Below are 17697 nucleotides of genomic sequence, written 5' to 3'. Positions count from 1 at the left end.
AACGTGTTCTCCCAGTGCCCTTCTACATGGTTTAGTGGGCATGGTGGAGATGAGTTGATGGTTAGACTTGAAGATATTAGCGGTCTTTATCAGCCTTAATGATTCTATTTCTATCTTCTCCCCCATTTCAATGGGTCAAAAATTGAGAAATCGGAGATATGAAAAAAGAATTCCCAAAGGCACCCTGCCAGCTCTATTTCATTGCCACCCCCTGTTCTACCATCCCCATTGGCTGCACCAATATCTCTGCATGGCACAGCCCCGTCTCGCAGCCTCTCAGATGTGGGCTCTGCTGTATTCTGTGCAATTGTACCAGGAAAGGGAGATGATAATCAAGCATGCCCCAAACTGAGCTGGCCAGAAAAGCTTTTCAGTTCTGAATGAAAAAGGCCATTTTCATTTAAATGAAAGTCTTTCAAAACATACCAATTTCTGAACGATATTGCCTAGAAAATTGTCCTCTACTTTTACACTGGCATTGGATTATTTTTATTTTTCCTCTGTTTTCACTCCAAAACAAAACTTGGTTTTATTTTATATATATATAAATATGCCTGATACAGCTTCAAAGATCAAAGAAAAACAGAGCATAAATTCACTAAAATAAACATTTCCATTAAAACAATTTTCAGAAGTTAATAGCATTGGAGAACTTTAAAACTCTGTGTTTGCATGCTTCAGATCTGGAAAAAAAAAAAAAAAAAGAGAAGAATCGGTGGGATTTTCATGAAACAAAACATAGCTTCCCACCCCACTCATTTACCAATGGACTGACATGAAGACCATAGGGAACCTGGGTTCACATGCCTCTGCTGCTAATTTGAACCTACTTCTCCTACAAAAAGAAAATCCCTTACTTACACTGTCCTCCATTCAAATTGTTCCCTTTTTGCAGAACTTGAATAGATCTGCTAGATTTTGCCAGTGTAATTTTCCCTGTCATATTTTGACTCATTTTAAACAGTAAATGATGAACATGGCATGGCAAAGACCTTCCCAAAGCATTCCTTGCTATGTATCTCCCTCAGCCTCTGCTCACTCCTGCTGTGTGCCTCCACTTCTCAGCAGGAAGTCTCTGCCCACAGCCATCTTCCCAATGACACTCAACCTGGCTCTCAGCAGGGCAGAGCTGCTTTCCTCTCCATTGTATGATTGGAATGGTTAGCATGATGCCAGCTGCTGAGGCTTTCCCGTGTGTGCACAGGGGTGGTGAAAGCAGCACCTTCTGTTTGTCAGCCCAGGGAAACGCTCTGCAGACTTAGCAACAGAACAGAGAAGTTCCCTACCACACAACAGGCAGACAAGTAATCCTCGTGCAGTTTATCACAAATCTCTTCATCCAGTCTTTGAATGTGAGAGCCTTATATCATGTAAATACATATAAAAGCCTATTAGCTCCTTTGATCGTATTAACCTGCCTCTGCGCACAATTAGTTTGAGATTTTTGTCTGAAAAGCTCCATATTAGTGTGAGAAGAGACACAGGGGAGGGATTCAATCTGTCAGGAGAAAATAACTTCAGAGAGGATGAGAATTTTGTGTGATTACATGACTCAAGCACAATTCTTGCCAGTCTAACATGGAAACCAAGTTCGTCTGCCACATGAACAGCCCCCAGGGCCCCGGGGCTCTCTGTTTGACTTGGCTTGGAGCAGACACGGTGCCTGGCTGTGGGTGGATGCAGTGTGTCACATAGCAGGTCACAAACCAAATGAGATGTCAGGGCCTTGATGTGAAAGAATTTATGATCTAAATAGACATGGTGTTCTCAGGAAAGAAGCATAACATTGCCCCCATTTTAAAGATCTGATCAAAGGCTGGCAGCAAAAAATAGTGGATTAAATGCTGAGTTTCTGGCCCATTATCTTCTCCTACCCATAGGATCTTCACTTCTCTCCCAGGGGCCCCACTTTGTTGTTCCATGAAGATGTATTGATCAACTGATGGAATGGAAGATATTACGTGCTACACTTTCACCTCGGCCATTCACCCTACTGTGGGTGAAACTGCCTTGAATACCCGTCTGGAATGGATGCCCAGCACAGCCCTGCTTCTCCAGACACTGCCTGTCATCACCCTTTGAGCAAGCTATGCCTGGCAGATCGGTCTGGCCTCAGGTGGAACTGATCCTATCTCCTCTGTCCCACGTGGACCATTCACCTGACAATTTAACACTTTTAGCCTCTCCAGTGAGATGAAAGAATGGAGACAATGGCAGTGTTGTTTCTCCTGTACAGGGCATGGGAGTTATTGCTTTCCCCTCAAAGATTTCTGCCTCTGCGTTGCACTGCTGGAGGTGGCTGGAGCTGCAGCCTCCCAAAGGAGATGTAAAGCCTTTCACAGCCACTTCACTTGTGCAATTGGAGCAGCATCTCTTATCTGCAAAGGCCATATAAGCAGTAAAATACTCTATTCGAGCCGGGCACCGCCAGCTTTCCAGTGTAATTAAATGTATGATCAGCTCTGGGGGGAAGGGAAAAAACCTAAACCTGTTCCACGGAGGTAATCCAGAGGGAGCTGCTTTAACTCACCGATGGGGCTAATTAGCCGTGCTATTTTCTTGTTATTTCTGGGTCCCTTGCACAGTGTCAGATGTTTGATAGCGACTGTTCTCCAGTCACCAGCAAAAGGAAACAAAGGGCACCCTCCAATCGAACAAAGGGCATTCTGCAAGCACAGCACTGGAAGGTCAGTCGTGCTGCTTCTGGCTCTACTCAGAACTCACTGGGCTGGTGGCTCTTTGCAGAGCTCCTTGGTCCACTGGTGCTACTGAAACATGGTGATTCTCCTGCTTGCTTCCACGTGTCTGGTCTTCCTGCATAAAAGCCTATCCCATTCAGCTACAAAAATCACTTCTATGCAATGCTGACTGCTGTCCTACCCTTTGCTGACAGCCAGCCTGCACAATTAGAGTTAAATGCTTTGTTTTTCAAAAGGGAGATGAGGCAGAGACAAAAGAGCTATACATGCCACATACTTTGTATTTACACTTTTTGGTTTAGCCTCTTGCATAAGTTTAAGTGTAGCTCTTCCAGCCACTCCAGAGGACCTTTCTGGCAATGGAACCATGGTCCTGGAACAGTCTCCCCAAGCTCAAAGTATTTTGTGCTGCGGGAGTGCAGTGAGGTAAAGGAGAACGTGAGTCTGGCAAACCTCAGCAGAGCTGGGGCAGTGCTTGGCATGGTCACCTGTGTCCTGTCAGACATGAACTGTTGTTTTAAAATACCCCATCAAATGTTTTGGTGCACAGAGCTGAACCTCTAGAAGTGGGAGGATCTAGGCATAGAAGTGGCCCAGTCATCATGAAGTATGTGGCACTGAGGGACGTGGTTTAATGGGCATGATGGTGATGAGTTGGGGATGGGCTTGATGATCTTTTCCAACTTTAATGATTCTTTAATGATCAAAAGCAAAGCTGAATCCCTTGGACAGTTTGATGGGGAAAAGCACGAGGAATATGGGAATGATGATTTCATTTGAGGACTGTCATGCTTCTCTTTGGAGCTGAGTGACCCATATGCTTTTTGGCAATGTAGGGGCTATTTCCTAAATGAGGCAGCAGGTAGGCATTTGCAGGCTTGTGATAATTTGGAGAATTGTAAAGAAATATATTTTTAACCAGTTGAATAGAGAAAAAAATAGCTGCTTCCCTGTTAGTAATGGTTCTCTGAGCAGTGATAATTCAGGAGTGGCTCTTTACTTCCACAGCCATTTGAGATGATTTTCCAATTAGCCAAATTTTCAGGTTGGCTCCCACGAGCTGTGTGGAGAGCTCCTCAGCAGAGCATCATTCAGACTGCTCATCATTTCCATCTTGGCCTCATGGGTAGGTCTGGCTCCAAGCACACCAGGTTTGAGCTTATCTCATGCAGTTTCTGCCCTGTATCTATATCTCAGAAGCTTTCATGTGGATTTTTCCAGTGCAGAAATGCAGGACATTCTGAGGTTTGCTGTGCTGCCATAGCTGCTGATTGTGGACACAAGTAGTGGCAGCACTGAGGGGATCCTCTTGGACTTCTTGTCCCTGGGCAGCCGTGCATGGGGCAGGCAGCTGCTATGGAAGCCTTGGAAAGCCAGGCTGCCCACGTGTGATGCCTTCTTGGTTCCCAAAGCAGTGAGCCATGCCAGGTACCTCAAATGCTCTCTGATCTGCCTATCGAAGTTTCTCAGAGATGGATTACTGTGTAATTGCCATGATGGATAACACGGCATGGTATTGAATAGGGCCCTGGAGTCATTCAGGACCTACATTTGCCCCTTATGTTCAGATGGAAAATTAAATGATTCTTAAAATAATAAATATGCACCCTGGAGAGGAATACTTGGCTGATCCCTCAAGAGGTGCTGTGCTGTTCTTGCGCTGAGCAAGGAATAATGAAGGTAATTGAAAACTTATTACTTTTGGGGCAAATTTATCTTGGCTTGTACAGCACTGCAGATACACTTGACTGGTGAAGCAATCCATGGACCGTTTTGGAAAAATCAGGCCATGCGATCCGGGGGCTGGTTCTGCACAGAACTCATGGAGCTACAGGGAAGTGGTGAGAAACACTCACCAGGCAGTGCTGGAGGGAGACTGCAAGGACATGGCCGTGTCCTTGCTATCTCTCACCGCTATCAGCCATTCGGTCCTTTCCATGCAGTGCTGACTGCTCTGCAGCCATAGCCACAGCTGAGGAACGCTTGTGTGGCTGTGCTGAAAGATGTGAAGCAGTTGTCAGCTCTCAGACCAGGCAGTGACCATCTCCTGCAGCTCAGTGAAGGGTCCATGATAGGGTGGCACTGATGCGCTGCTGGGTGTCAGGGTGTCTGTATGATGCTCCAACCCCCACTGGCCCCCCAACCCTGCACACTCCAAAGCAATAAAAGCAGGATAAAAAACAGAAAGAGGAATTTTCTCCTCCGTGTCTGCCTGGGGCCTGATCTGTCTGCAGGGAATTTCAAAGCAACACTTCAAAAGGGTGCTTTTTTTTTTTTTTTTTTTTTTTTCCTTCTGTTTGTTTTTAAAAATTAATTCAAATGAGATAAAAATTTTCACATGTTGGGTTTGTTGTCTTTTATTAAAGAAAGCTCTCAAATAATTAGAGTACTCTGAGTAAACAGGCTCTCCATGCTTTATTACCTGATGTGTATTATGGCTCCATTAATGCACTCTGGCATTTCTGCCATTTTCCCAGTTTCAAAATGTTTTAAAGATGGGACTCAAATCATCAGCGTTAATTGCCAGAGAAACAGAAGTGAACCTTCTAAAAGGGAAATTATTTTATGGTTCTAATTTGATTAAGTAGCAAAGCTCATTGTTTCCATCTTAGGTGGACAGTAAAAACGCAAGTAAAGCTAATATTTATTAATCCTAATGTGCAGGACAGGTAATTGCATTGCTCATTGTGGCACTCAAGACTGTGTGACTCTCTTGCTCTGTGTTTGCACACTCTTTGGGTAAACAGGAAAATGAAGAGGGTTTGTGCTAATTAGCAAGATGAAATCCTCTTTGCGAAGGGCTCCTGGTTTTAATTGTGTGCTTGGAACAATGCACACAGGTCGGTGATTGTGCCTGGTGACAATGGTCAAAACCCAGCGGTGGGTGGGTGAGCAGCTCCAGAAGGAGCTGTGACTTTCACAGGCAGAAATGTGTGTAGGCACACGGATGCTCTCCCTGCATATTTCCCACACAGAAATCTTTCCACGATTCCAAAATGACTATTTTTCCCTGTTTTTTTTTTTTTTTTTCTCCCTTGCAGCCCGTAAGGACACCCAGCTGAGACGTGACGCATCCTAACGCAGGGAGCAGGACCAGCACTGCGCTGTCATCGGCGTGATGTGTGGGACTGACTGCTGGGAGCTCCTTGAGCTCTTTCTGCAGGCAGCGGAGATTCATCTCTCTCGGGCAGCTGGTTTAAGCCCACCCTGAGACAGATTTGTCTGGATGGCTTTGACTTCATCAATTTCCTCACTTCTGTCATTGCATTGAGCACTGGCTGGCATCTTGGCTGGTAGGCACTGAGTTCTTCTGTAGGAAAGATGCTTTTATAGGGCAGCTGTAGTTACACGTTTGTGGGGAAAAACACGGAGATTGCCCAGGAGAGGTAAGAGGCATTGCTTCAGTAGGTCAGAACTGAGCAGGACACAGAGGTTCCGTGCCTTTGATTTAGTGGTGGTAACACTGAGCCCCTCCCTATGGGGGCACCACCTCATACACCACACGTAGCCTTCAGCCACGCCATAGCTGTTCAAAAACCAGGGCCAAGTTCAGGATCAGCTCTCCAGTGCCACAGACCTGGCTGTGAGCAGGTGCTAAACCTGTGAGTTCTGCACAGATCTGAACCCACAGGAGCTACTTCCAAGACCATTTGCATGGCTAGGAACAGATTTAAGAACTTTCTAGCCTCCTCTTCATCCACTCAGAGAAGAAGAAAAGAGACCCAGAGGATCACAAGTTGACCATCTTGCAGGATCAGCCCTCCTGCATCCTGTCTTTTAATTGCTGACTGATTGTAGTATAGGATTTTATTCTCCTTATAATGACTCTTGGGGCCCCCAGATGTTCTCCTCGAGTGTGGTTGCGTCAGCACTAGAGACTGAATGACTGATACCAGCAATTTTTACAGCTTGAAAGAAGAGAAATATGTGAAGGGGATTTAATTTAGCTCTGATACTGTGTCTTCATCTTCAAGACTCCACAAGAAAACGACATCAAAAGGTTATTTTACAACAAGCGGAGGGAGAATTAGCCTGAGAGAGGGAGAGATCACCGAGCTGGCTTTCTAATATCAGTTCATTACAGGGAACACGTTTGCACAGCCACTTTGCTGCTGCCGTTAATTTAAACCAAGATGATTAAAAGCTGTAATTGCACCATTTAAAACAAATGTCCGTTATGTGGATTATTATATTTTTAATTAGTGTGGCTCTGTCTAATGTTTTATCTCTCTGATTGATTTGTTTATACTGCATTTGTTTATAATTCTTTGATCTCCCTGACCCTGCTGTCTCCTGAGCATGCAGTTTGGTCACGATTCCAGCAAATGGAAGAGGGAATTTGACCTGAACCAGGAAAGAGTAAAAGGTACCCGTCAGCTCTCCCCTCCTGAGCAATTCACAGCTCTTCTTTTTCACCTACCGACCCCAGCACTTTTTTTGCTATTCGCTCTTCTCCAGGGCTGTAGAGACTGATGATCAGACAGAGGACTGGTTGGTGGTGAAGTGGGATGGAGGAAGATGGAACTGTCCTTGAGCAAACCCCAATAAACCCATAGTGGTGACCACGGTCATTTCAGGACCCTGAGGTTTCCTCCTGTACAAGTACGACCAATTCCTTAAGCACTGCTTCACTAGTGATATCATGACCCTCTGTTTTCCGCAGATCCCCTAAAAAGAAGGCAGGGTATTCTGGCAGGCTGAGCTATCTGTGCTGGAAATAGTTCATGTCCTGAAAGCAAATCATATTTCCAGATGTTGCTCTCTTTCTTAGCATCATGAGCGTAAACGTGATTGTTGGGTAAAATCCAAAATGTGCACCTAAACATGTTAGACCACAAAACCCCAACCCCACCACCTGCTGCTTTCAGGTACGAGGAGGTACAAGGAGGCACAAGGTACAGGAGGTACAAGAAAGAGTACCCTGTAGATCATCACCTTGTTGGCTAGAGCAAGTACTTCCACTGGACATTGATGGGTACATGTTACAACATATGGCAAATAAGCAAGGTCACTTGCTCCTGCAGGACTCCAGGGAGCAGTCTGTCTGCTTGGCAAATGCTGCAGGGATTAGAATGCCTGACTTTCCCCCATTTCCTACAGTCTCTGCAACGTCTGCAAGGGCAACAACCAGTTTGGGAAGAGTGACAGGCCAGTAGCTAGAAAGCACTCCCTGATAACTGTGCTAGAATGATGCTCATGCATTCTTACAGAGCATTTCTTGCAGCCAATGGAGAGGAAGATGTAAAAGCACCTGCTTATGAGGCACTGGTTAGCCAGCCAAACAGGAGTCCACCGTTGTAGGAAATCTCCTGGAACACCACGTCCATTTGCTTGGCCTCATTGCTCAACGTGGGTATGAACGTGCAATTGGATGGCAACATCATGGTCACACATTTATATTGCATTTGAGCTACATTGCTCTACTCCAGCCTCAAAGCAGTTAAAGTCCTTCAGCACAAAGAAAGAGCAACCCAAGGACAGAGCAGGAAGGAATCAAAGAATAAAAACCCATAGATACTTCAGCCACATTGTCTCTTCTCCAGTTACCCAGCCAGAAAATGGATGTGGTCATACCAGGCACTGATTTCAAATGCCCTGAAGCAGCCCCAGGGCAGGTGTGGCTCTGTGTGAAGAGGGCAGAGTTTCTAGCTCTGTGTGACCCTGCAGCAGCAGCAGAGTCAATTACAGCCTGCAGCAAACAAGCCATTTTGGCCATTCAGAGAGGGTAATGACACTTGGAGATCTCTGGGGTGTATTTTTCTTGTGGACAATACTCAGACCATGTATTTCTTTTAAAATGTATTTTAATTAAAAATGCTATTGACTGAAACAACTACCTGAAAATAAGCTTTGTAATTTAGCAGGTATCCTTACAGTGTTTACAGTTCTAGAGAACGAAAGACTGGGGACTGTTACCTACAGGAACTTACAGACAAGAGGAAAGTCAAAGACAAATCAAGGGGATATACAATGGAAATAGCAGAGTGCTCCTTGGGCAACAAGGAAGGGGTGAGCTGGAATTAGGCACTGGTCTTCTGTAGTTGTCCACAGCAACTCTGCTCTTGAACTTTTTCTGTTTCACAGAGTTGGGTGTAAAAGTCTACATCTTACTAATTTTACCTAAACAGAAATTTGTACAAATGGCTTTTCCTAACTTATTTCCTATGACAGCTTTTGCAGCTGGTCAGTTTGTAAGAGTTAGTGCTGATAAGAAACCCATCTTGGCTGCCAGTTCCTCTCCTTTTCCTGCCAGGTTGATGGTATCAATGGTGCTTGGGAGAAGACGTGTGGCCCTCCAGAGGCATATAACCAGTCAAACTTATCTGGGCTGCTTCCAAGAGTTAGGCTGCCTTTATGCCCTGACCTGGAAGTCTGGGATGCTACGCAGAATACACCCTGGTGATTCAGGTGGAGACAGTTAGAGAGCTCCTCCTCCACCTGGACTGTCACAAGTCCACGGGTCTGGACAGGTTCCATCCTAGGGTGCTGAAGGAGCTGGCGAGGATGATTGCCAAGCCACTCTGCCATCTACCAGCACTCCTGGTAATCTGGAGAGGGTCCCAGAGGATTGGAGGCTTGCCGATGTGACTCTCATCTACAAGAAGAGCTGTAAGGAGGATCCGGGGAACTATAGACCTGTCAGCCTGACCTCAATACCATGGAAAGTTATGAAGCAAATCATCTTGGGCGAGATCACACGGCATGTGCGTGGCATCCAGGGAATCAGGCCCAGCCAGCATGGGTTCATGAAAGGCAGGTCGTGCTCGACCAATCTCACCTCCTTCTATGACTGGGTGACCAGTCTAGTACACAAGGGAAAGGCTGTTGATGTAGTCTACCTGGACTTCAGCAAAGCTTTCGACATGGTCTCTCACAGTATTCTCCTGGGGAAACTGGCTGCCAGTGGCCTGGACAGTGTGCACTCCTTTGGGTAAGGAACTGGTTAGAGAGCCATACTCAACAGATAGTGATTAATGGAATTAAGTCCAGCTGGCCTCCCGTTACCCCTGGTGTCCTCCAGGGGTTGGTAGTGGAGCCCATCTTGTTTAATATCTTTATTGATGACCTAGATGAAGGGATTGAGTGCACCCTCAGTAAGTTTGCAAATGACACCAAGTTGGGAGGTAGTGTTGATCTGCCTGAGGGTAGGGAGGCCCTTCAGAGGGATCTAGATAAGCTGGATCACTAGGCTGAGGTGAATGGGATGAGGTTCAACAAGGCCAAGTGCCAGGTCCTGCACTTTGGCCACAATAACCCTGTGCAGCTGGATAACTGTGAAAAGGAAAGGGACCTGGGGGTGTTGGTTGATGCTTGGCTGAACGTGAGCCGACAGTGGGCCCAGGTGGCCAAGAGGGCCAACAGCATCCTGGCCTGCATTAGAAATAGTGTGGCCATCAGGAACAGAGAGGCAATCATTCCTCTGTACTCAGCACTGGTGAGGCTGCACTTTGAGTACTGTGTTCAGTTTTGGGCCCCTCACAAACAAAAAAAGACATCGAGGCCCTGGAACGTGTCCAGAGAATGGCAACAAAACTGGTGACAGGTCTGGAGCACAAGTCTTACAAGGAGCAGCTGAGGGAGCTGGGAGGAGGCTCAGAGGAGACCTTATTGCACTCTACAACTTCCTGAAGGGAGGTTGTGATGAGGAGTTTGGCCTCTTCTCCCAGGCAACAAACAGGACCCAAAGAAATGGCCACAAGTTGTACCAGAGGAGGTTTAGATTACACATAAGGAAAAACTTTTTCTCTCAGGGAGTGGTCAGGCATTGGAACGGCCTGCCCAGGGATGTGGTGGAGTCACTGCCCCCAGCAGTGTTCAACAGGCATCTGGATGAGATATGGTTTAGTAGCTTGAGGTAGCAAGAGTAATGAAGGACGGTTGGACTAGATGATCTTTCAGGTCCTTTCCAAGCTTGTGATTCTATGATTCTTTGATTCTATGATTCTATGCCTTGTAGCAGCTCTAGGAAGGCACGCAAGATGTTTGTCAGGTCAGATTTTCTCAGGACCCTTCCACGAGGACACTGATTGACTGTATCAGCTTCTGATCTTCCTCTTGGTCCCCCACCAGAAAGCCTAGCCTGAAGGTAAGGAGGCTGCTTATTACATCCTTAAGCACCTCCACAGAGGCCTCCTGAGCCAACTTCTTCATCTTGAAGATAAGCATTGTGACCTGGATGACATGGTTGCATAGGAGAATGGTTTTGTCCTTCTCCCCCCCCCCTTTTTTTTTTTTTTTAATTATTATTTTGCTTTTGCTGTGGGTTAAGTTTGAAAAGTTGAAAGCTGGCGACAAGGAACTCATTGATGAGCCCAGACATGGCTTCTACTTTATTCTTGTGACTCAGGATCTTCTCAATTTCTTTCAATACCTGAATGCTGGCATCAGGATAGCTACTGTTAATACAACAAATGAGGAAACTAAATGTGGATTTGATGTTCTGACACACGTCATCCACTTCTGAGGAGACAAGCAAGGCAAGGTGTTCAGGGATTGTTTCTAACCAAACAATGTATTTCTTTTTAGAGGGATTTTTCTGGAGACCACATTCTTCTTGTGCTCCTCTGTGCGTGGAGGCAGAGACTGGGGAGATTCTCTTAGCATGCCAGCTTCCCATTCTGCAGTTTGTCTCAATATCTGCCTACATTCTTCTGGAAGATCCCCGACCATTTTGAACACAGCTTCTCCTTGAATTTTGCAAGCTGTGACCATAACATTTAGAGCAACATCACTAACAGCACTGTCTTTAAGTCAAAGGAAGGAAGCTATCATCTTTAAGGCTTTGCCAGGGTTTGGTTCACAAACTTCCAGGCCATACACTTCAAGCAGATAACCAATCTCCCCCAGGCATCCTGTGTGCTGATTGGTGTTCTTGAACTTAATGCTTTCCATGAGGAAGCCAAACACATTCTTAGCTGGATACACCAGGCACGTTCCCTTCAAGACAGCATGCATCAATTTAAAAACAAATTTCCTTGGCTCCTCCATCTTCGGGACTAGGTATGGGAGGAAGGAAAGGGCCTCATTCTCTGTCAGCTGGTACTTTTCTTGGATCAGCATGGTTAGTAGGAAATCAAGGTACTTTAAACTCTTGATAAGCACCCATGTGTTGGTGTCAAAGAAACGCGGGGCAAGCCATTTCAGGATCAGATCCAGGCAGCTGATGACTCCATCTTTCTCTGTCTCTGACTAGTCATCATCAAATCAGACAGGGCTTTGATTTGGTTCAGGAAGCGAGGGTGGAACAGTTCTACCTGCAAGCTCGTGGACACAGCTGCTCATCTGAGCTTTCAAGCTGTTCAGTGTGCCTTTTGCTGGGAGCAGTGAAGTTCCACTGCAGCACTTTACTATCTTTCTCATCCCTCATTTTTTGCTCTTTCCCACTGGGGACAACAATGAAGATGGAAGACTGTTTGTTGCCACTACCATCCTTCACAGTAGATTTTATCTGCACTTTTGCCCTGTCTCCACCCTTGTCTTTTATCTTTTCTTCTTCTACTGGCTAGGGCTGTTTGGAATCCTGCTTCTGTTCCCTGCTGGTTTGGGGCACTGCCTCTTTAGATGATGCTTGTGAAGACAAGCTTGTCACAGGTACTCTGGCTGCAGGTGGGAGAGTGTCTCTGCTGCTGACTGCAGATTGCCTGGAAAGCGGCTCAGCAGAGGCTGACAGACTGGTGTTAGCATTTTTCAGCATGGCAAGGACATGGCCCTTTGCAGCAGTCTTCAGGTCACTACTAGCTTTGACCATCTTCTCAAAGCCAAGGTGCATAAGGAAGAAGGGCAGGACTGCCTGCAATGTTGTGCACACAGCCTCGTTGCTGTCCTGCAGACAGGAGTAAAGGTGAGGCACACACAGAAGTAGATCTGAGGGAGCTGAGCAGAGGGCGGGCAATGTTCAGCCAGCCACTGCACCAGCTCTTCCTTCTGGAAAAGCACGTCCTCACCGAGATCTTCTGTCAGCTTCTGCCCATTCAGCCACTCCAACATGGTAAGCTATGCAGCCTAGGCATTCGCAGCAGCCAGGGCAGCAGCTCTCATGGTGCTCTTCTTCTTCCTAAAGAGAGGGCAAGCCCAAGTCCCTCATGTGTTGTTTGATGCCAGAGCCCATGTGTGGGCAGTTACTGGAGAGTCGCTGTTACCTGGGAGAAGAGGCTGACTTCCACCTCACCACAATTTCCTGACAGGGAACTGTAGAGAGCAATAATGTCTTCCCTGAACCTCCTCATCTCCATAGTGAACAATCCCAGTTTCCTTAGCCAATACAAGACTTGTGCTCCAGATAGCTTTCAGCCAGCTGTCAACCAACACCCCGCAGATCCCTGTTCTACAAACAGCTTTCCAGTCACTCTGCCCCTGTGATGCCTGTAGTGATGCATGGAGTTGTTATGACCAAAATGCAGAACCCGACACTTGGTCTTGTTGAAGATCATCCCATTCAACTCAATCCATTGATCAAGTCTATACAAATCCCTCTGGAGGGCCTTCCTACCCTCAGGCAGATCAACAGTTCCTCCCAGATGACAACTTGGAGTCATCTGCAAATTTACTGAGAACATACTCAATCCCCTCATCCAGATCATCAATAAAGATAATAAACAAGTCTGGCCCCAGTACTGACCCCTGAGGAACAACATCAAAAGTGATCAGTCACCAGCTGGATTTAACCCCATTCACCACCACTCTCTGGACCTGCCAGCTTTTTACCAAGCAAAAAGTAGACCTGTCCAAGTCATGGGCTGACAGGAGAAAGTTGTGGGAAACAGAGTCAAAGGCTCTACTATGCAAATCACATCCACAGCTTTTCCCTCACCCACCAGATGGGTCACTTTGTCATAGAAGATCAGGTTAGTCAAGCATGACCTGCCTTTCATGAACCCCTGTCGGCTAGACCTGGTCCCCTGGCTGTTCCACACATACTGCATAATCATACTCAAAGTGATCTCCTCCATGACCTTCCCCTATTAATGCTGTCTGGGCTGAAACCACAACATGGCAAGGGCATAATTCAAAATACAGGAAATAATTGTGTGTTAAAATAAATCATTGTGTGTATTTTAACACACTTGCTGAACAGCCCTGAGGAATAGAGGAATATACAGCCTTGCTTTCCAGTTTGATAAAGGAATTTGAAAATAGGTTACAAGATTGCTGAAAAAAATACCATCTTTTTTTGGTAAATTTGCAACTCTATTTTCAGCCAACATAAATACATTATCTGCAAATTTTCAAATCGAATGTACAGAGCTGCAATCAGATATTCGACTCAAAAATCTGATCATGACTCCTTACCAGACTTTGGGACCTCTCTTCCCAGAAAAAAACAATATCCCTCACTTCACAGTCACATCTTATTCATGGCACCACTTTTTTGGCAGTAAGTACATTAGTGAACAGTTATTGTTAAGGATGAAGCACAGGAAGAATAAAATTTCATCAAAAAAATCTCTGATGAGCACCTTGAGAACTCATTAGGAATTGCAGCCACTGCCAATTGTACCAATGGTACCAGGCTGATGCATCAGTTCCACTAAAAGGAAGGTCACGCACCCTACTAGTTATGTTTCTGTTGCCCTCTTTTTAAAATTTTTTAATTGAAAGTACTAAACATTAAAATAAATTTTGTTACTTACTAAAATTAACTATATTATATATTACATATGAAGGCTACTCCGAAAGTAATACCTTCTACTTTATTATGTTGTCCCACGATGTTAGAGGTGGATATTGGTGGTATGGCAGTTGAGGTTGAACCTTCCTACCAACACTGTTACATTTTGTTGCCATAGAAAATATGGCAGCAGAGGGACAGACTGACAAAGTTTCAGCAGTGGTGACAAGTCACTTCCACTGTTACAGATTTTACATGCAGTGTGGCATGAAGGCTCTTGTTCATTGCTGGAAAAAATGCACAGCTAATGGTAACGACTATGTCGAAAAATAGGGTTCTGTAGCTGAGGATTTGCTCTATCAAATAGTGTTACCATGCTCTTTGTATCTGCAGTAGTTTACATGGAAATAAATAGGAGGCATTACTTTCAGAGTGACCCACGTGGCCCAAGACAGTTCCTCTTCACTCAGTGCAGGCCAGGGAAGCCAAAATGTTGGACACACGTACCATAAAGATTTGACCTTATCATTGCCAGCGTTAAGCTCTGTAACATCAAAGTGTTCCCTGACAGAGAGCCACCCCAATGCTCCCCTCCTATTTTCCCGTTTCCACTCCTCCTCCTCCCCCTCCCTCTGCCTTACGGTGGGTGCTAGGGCATCCACCACTACTTGCCTTCTGAATCATGTCCATGCTGCACACCTGCTCTTCTTCTGAGCATTGAATGCAGGTGTCAGGGAGTACAGCTGCTGCCCTTTCCTTGCATTCCTTTAGTGAAGGCTCTGGTTCATCCATGTTAGTTGCTCCTAATCTCTCCATGTGTCTGAGCAGGGCTTGATTGTAAGGGTCCTAACCATCACCAATGGACCACCACTAGCTTTGTGCCCAGAGCAGTCAACCACAAGCGATGGAACTCATGAGGTCGGTGCCATGCCTAGGCTGCCTCCTTAAAAAGCCAAAGCAGACCCTGCTCTTCTGCAGGTGGGTCTGAGCCAGCAGCATGACCTCCAGCCCTCACTGCCCCTTAAGAGTAAGTTATTCAGGCTAAGGAAGACGCAGCCTCCCAGTAGCCTGGAAACGGTGATTGCTATACATTGTGCCCAAGTGCCACCAAGATGTAACATGGGGTCCCCTGAGCCTTTAAGTGGGCATAGCTCTCCTCCCTCTGCCCCCACCATTCCTGCTGAGAGGTTCTGAACAACTGAGTAAGGAATTCACACAGATGATAAACAACAACCTAATTGCCAGAGGAAAGAGCCTTGCAAACACAACAGCCAGTTTCTAGGAGGATCCTTTTCCTCCTTAAGGCGCAGCCTGAGGGGAAGAACAATCTTTCCCTTGAAGGCAAAACCCTGAGCTGTGTAAGGGAGAAAATGCTGTACCTTAGGGCACCATAGCACTGAGCTGAGCATGGGGCTGGGAGGGATTCTCTGACTCTGCTCCATACCCAGGGGATGCAGCCTAACAAGGGCTGAGGGATGGGCACAAGAGGGCTGGGAGCATCTCTTCAGGCCTATGTGAGGGCAGGAGCATTCCCTCCTGCAGCACAGCATAGCACCTACTTGTTGGAGTGGTGAGGGAGAGGGCCCCGTCCAGGTAGATTTGTCTGTCAGATGTTGGAAACCTGGCATCCAGTTTCACATCCTTTTATGAGGCTTCTCATTGACGTTCCCCTGCAGAACCTGAGATGAATCTCCAGTGGGGACTGCTCTGGGTCTGCCCACGTCATTGAGTGCAAGAGAGAAGATGAATCAGCTGAGCAGGGGGCATCACAGCCCTCAGCCTCCCTGAGGCCAGTGCAGAGGCTGCTTCTCCCTGGAGCTGAGGCTAAAAATCCTCTCTCAAATGCTGCCCCCACTTCGGCAGCTCCAGCCCCTGGAGGCTGACCCCACTATGTGCTGTCATCCCACGTTCAGCCTCACTCAGCAAGAGCGTTCCCAGTCCAGGGCACTGCTTGGTGGCTCTGTGACAATTATATATAGCCACTTCATTTCTTTAGCCCATAATTCTCACCTATCAAAGGGAAGCAATAAGCCTTTCTTGTCTTTTTAGCTCAGCAAAGCAAGGCTATCTCTAGGCATCTATTTGCACAGCTCACAGTGCCCAGGATTGCTAGTGCTGTAGTGCTGAAACAGACTGGTGCAGAAAGTAAATCACTTCATCTAGTTCCTGGATCACCCGTATCCTCATTGCTGATGGGTTCCATTCCAGCAACTGGCAGGATTAAGCTCCTTTCAAAAGCACTGCCCAAGCATAACAATCGAGAAAAAACTCAAGCAAAAAGGAATCTATTTAAGATTATTCAAGCTCTAGACCCACCACATCCTTCCTACTCCTGTAGCTGCACTCCTGAAGCCACCTCAACACAGAAGAGCTGCTGCTTTTTGAAGGCTAAGCAGATCCTCAGTCAAGACATCAGCAAGTGTCCAGGGATGAGGAGATGCCGCTTTGCAGAGGCCCCAGAAACCTGCTCCCTTTAGGAAGTGCAACAGTCAAGGAATCCAATAAATACCTAGGGCTAGCATTCTCTCCTCCATCTTCCTCCATGCATTCAGTAAGAGCCCCATTCTGCCCCTGTCTGCTTTTAGGGCTGGGAATTGATTAACACCACCTGAACTCCCCTAATCTCTTCCTGTTGCCTTTTGCCCAGCTGCCACCATTTGTCCCCACCCGGGGGTGAGTTAATGCTGCACCCTGCCCAGCTGCACCCATCAGAGAGCAGGGAGGTAACAAAGTATGCCCTGGGTGCCAGCAGCTGGGGTTCCCTCTTCAGTTCCCCCAAGTGCTGGGAGCATCACCGCTGTGGCACCTGTCCCTCCGGGCCTGGAAAGCCCTCAGCTCAGCCATAATGAGGTGCCTGCAGGGGGAGGAGGTGCAGAGCTGGCACAGTGGCTGTGCCCATCTGAGCTGCCTCCAGCACAGACCAGGGGGACTCAACACCTCCACTGAGAAATCCTCCTCCATGGGGGTCAGGCTTGTGCCCATGATCTGCTCTGCACCTCCCTCATTTTGCACCTTTCAGATATGACATCTGCAAAATACTTGTTATCTTTACTCCATAGTGATGAATTTCTCATCAAAGTGACACTTGTTTCCCACATCTCCAGCTCTCCAATGACTGCATGTCAGAAACCAGTGCATCTAGGAAGATACGCTGGAAAAGCACAAAGAAATTCTCTTCCATTGAGATGTGTCTTTTTCTTGATGCTATCTCCTGCTCAGCTGACACTTTTAATGTTGCTTTAATTCATAATGGGTAGAAAACTACTGTACCAATTTACAGATGAAGAGATACTGATAATGCAGGCTTAATATTGCGCCTTTACAGGGATGCAGTGGAACAAAGGAGAACTTTCCAAGGGAATATCAGCTGCATTTTGTTAGAGATGATGC

General features: G+C 46.5%; 1 pseudogene; it reads right to left on the bottom strand.

Annotated features, from left to right (window-relative positions):
- Positions 1-10635: 10635 nt before the first annotated feature.
- LOC146543640 (cytoskeleton-associated protein 5 pseudogene) lies at positions 10636-12931 on the bottom strand (annotated as a pseudogene).
- Between the last annotated feature and the right edge of the window lie 4766 nt (positions 12932-17697).

The sequence above is a fragment of the Meleagris gallopavo genome, chromosome 11 (assembly GCF_905368555.1).
Source record: "Meleagris gallopavo chromosome 11, MGAL_WU_HG_1.1, whole genome shotgun sequence".
NCBI classification, from domain to species: Eukaryota; Metazoa; Chordata; class Aves; order Galliformes; family Phasianidae; genus Meleagris; species Meleagris gallopavo.
Note: the sequence above shows the minus strand (reverse complement) of the source record. Positions and strands in the feature narration are given on the sequence as shown.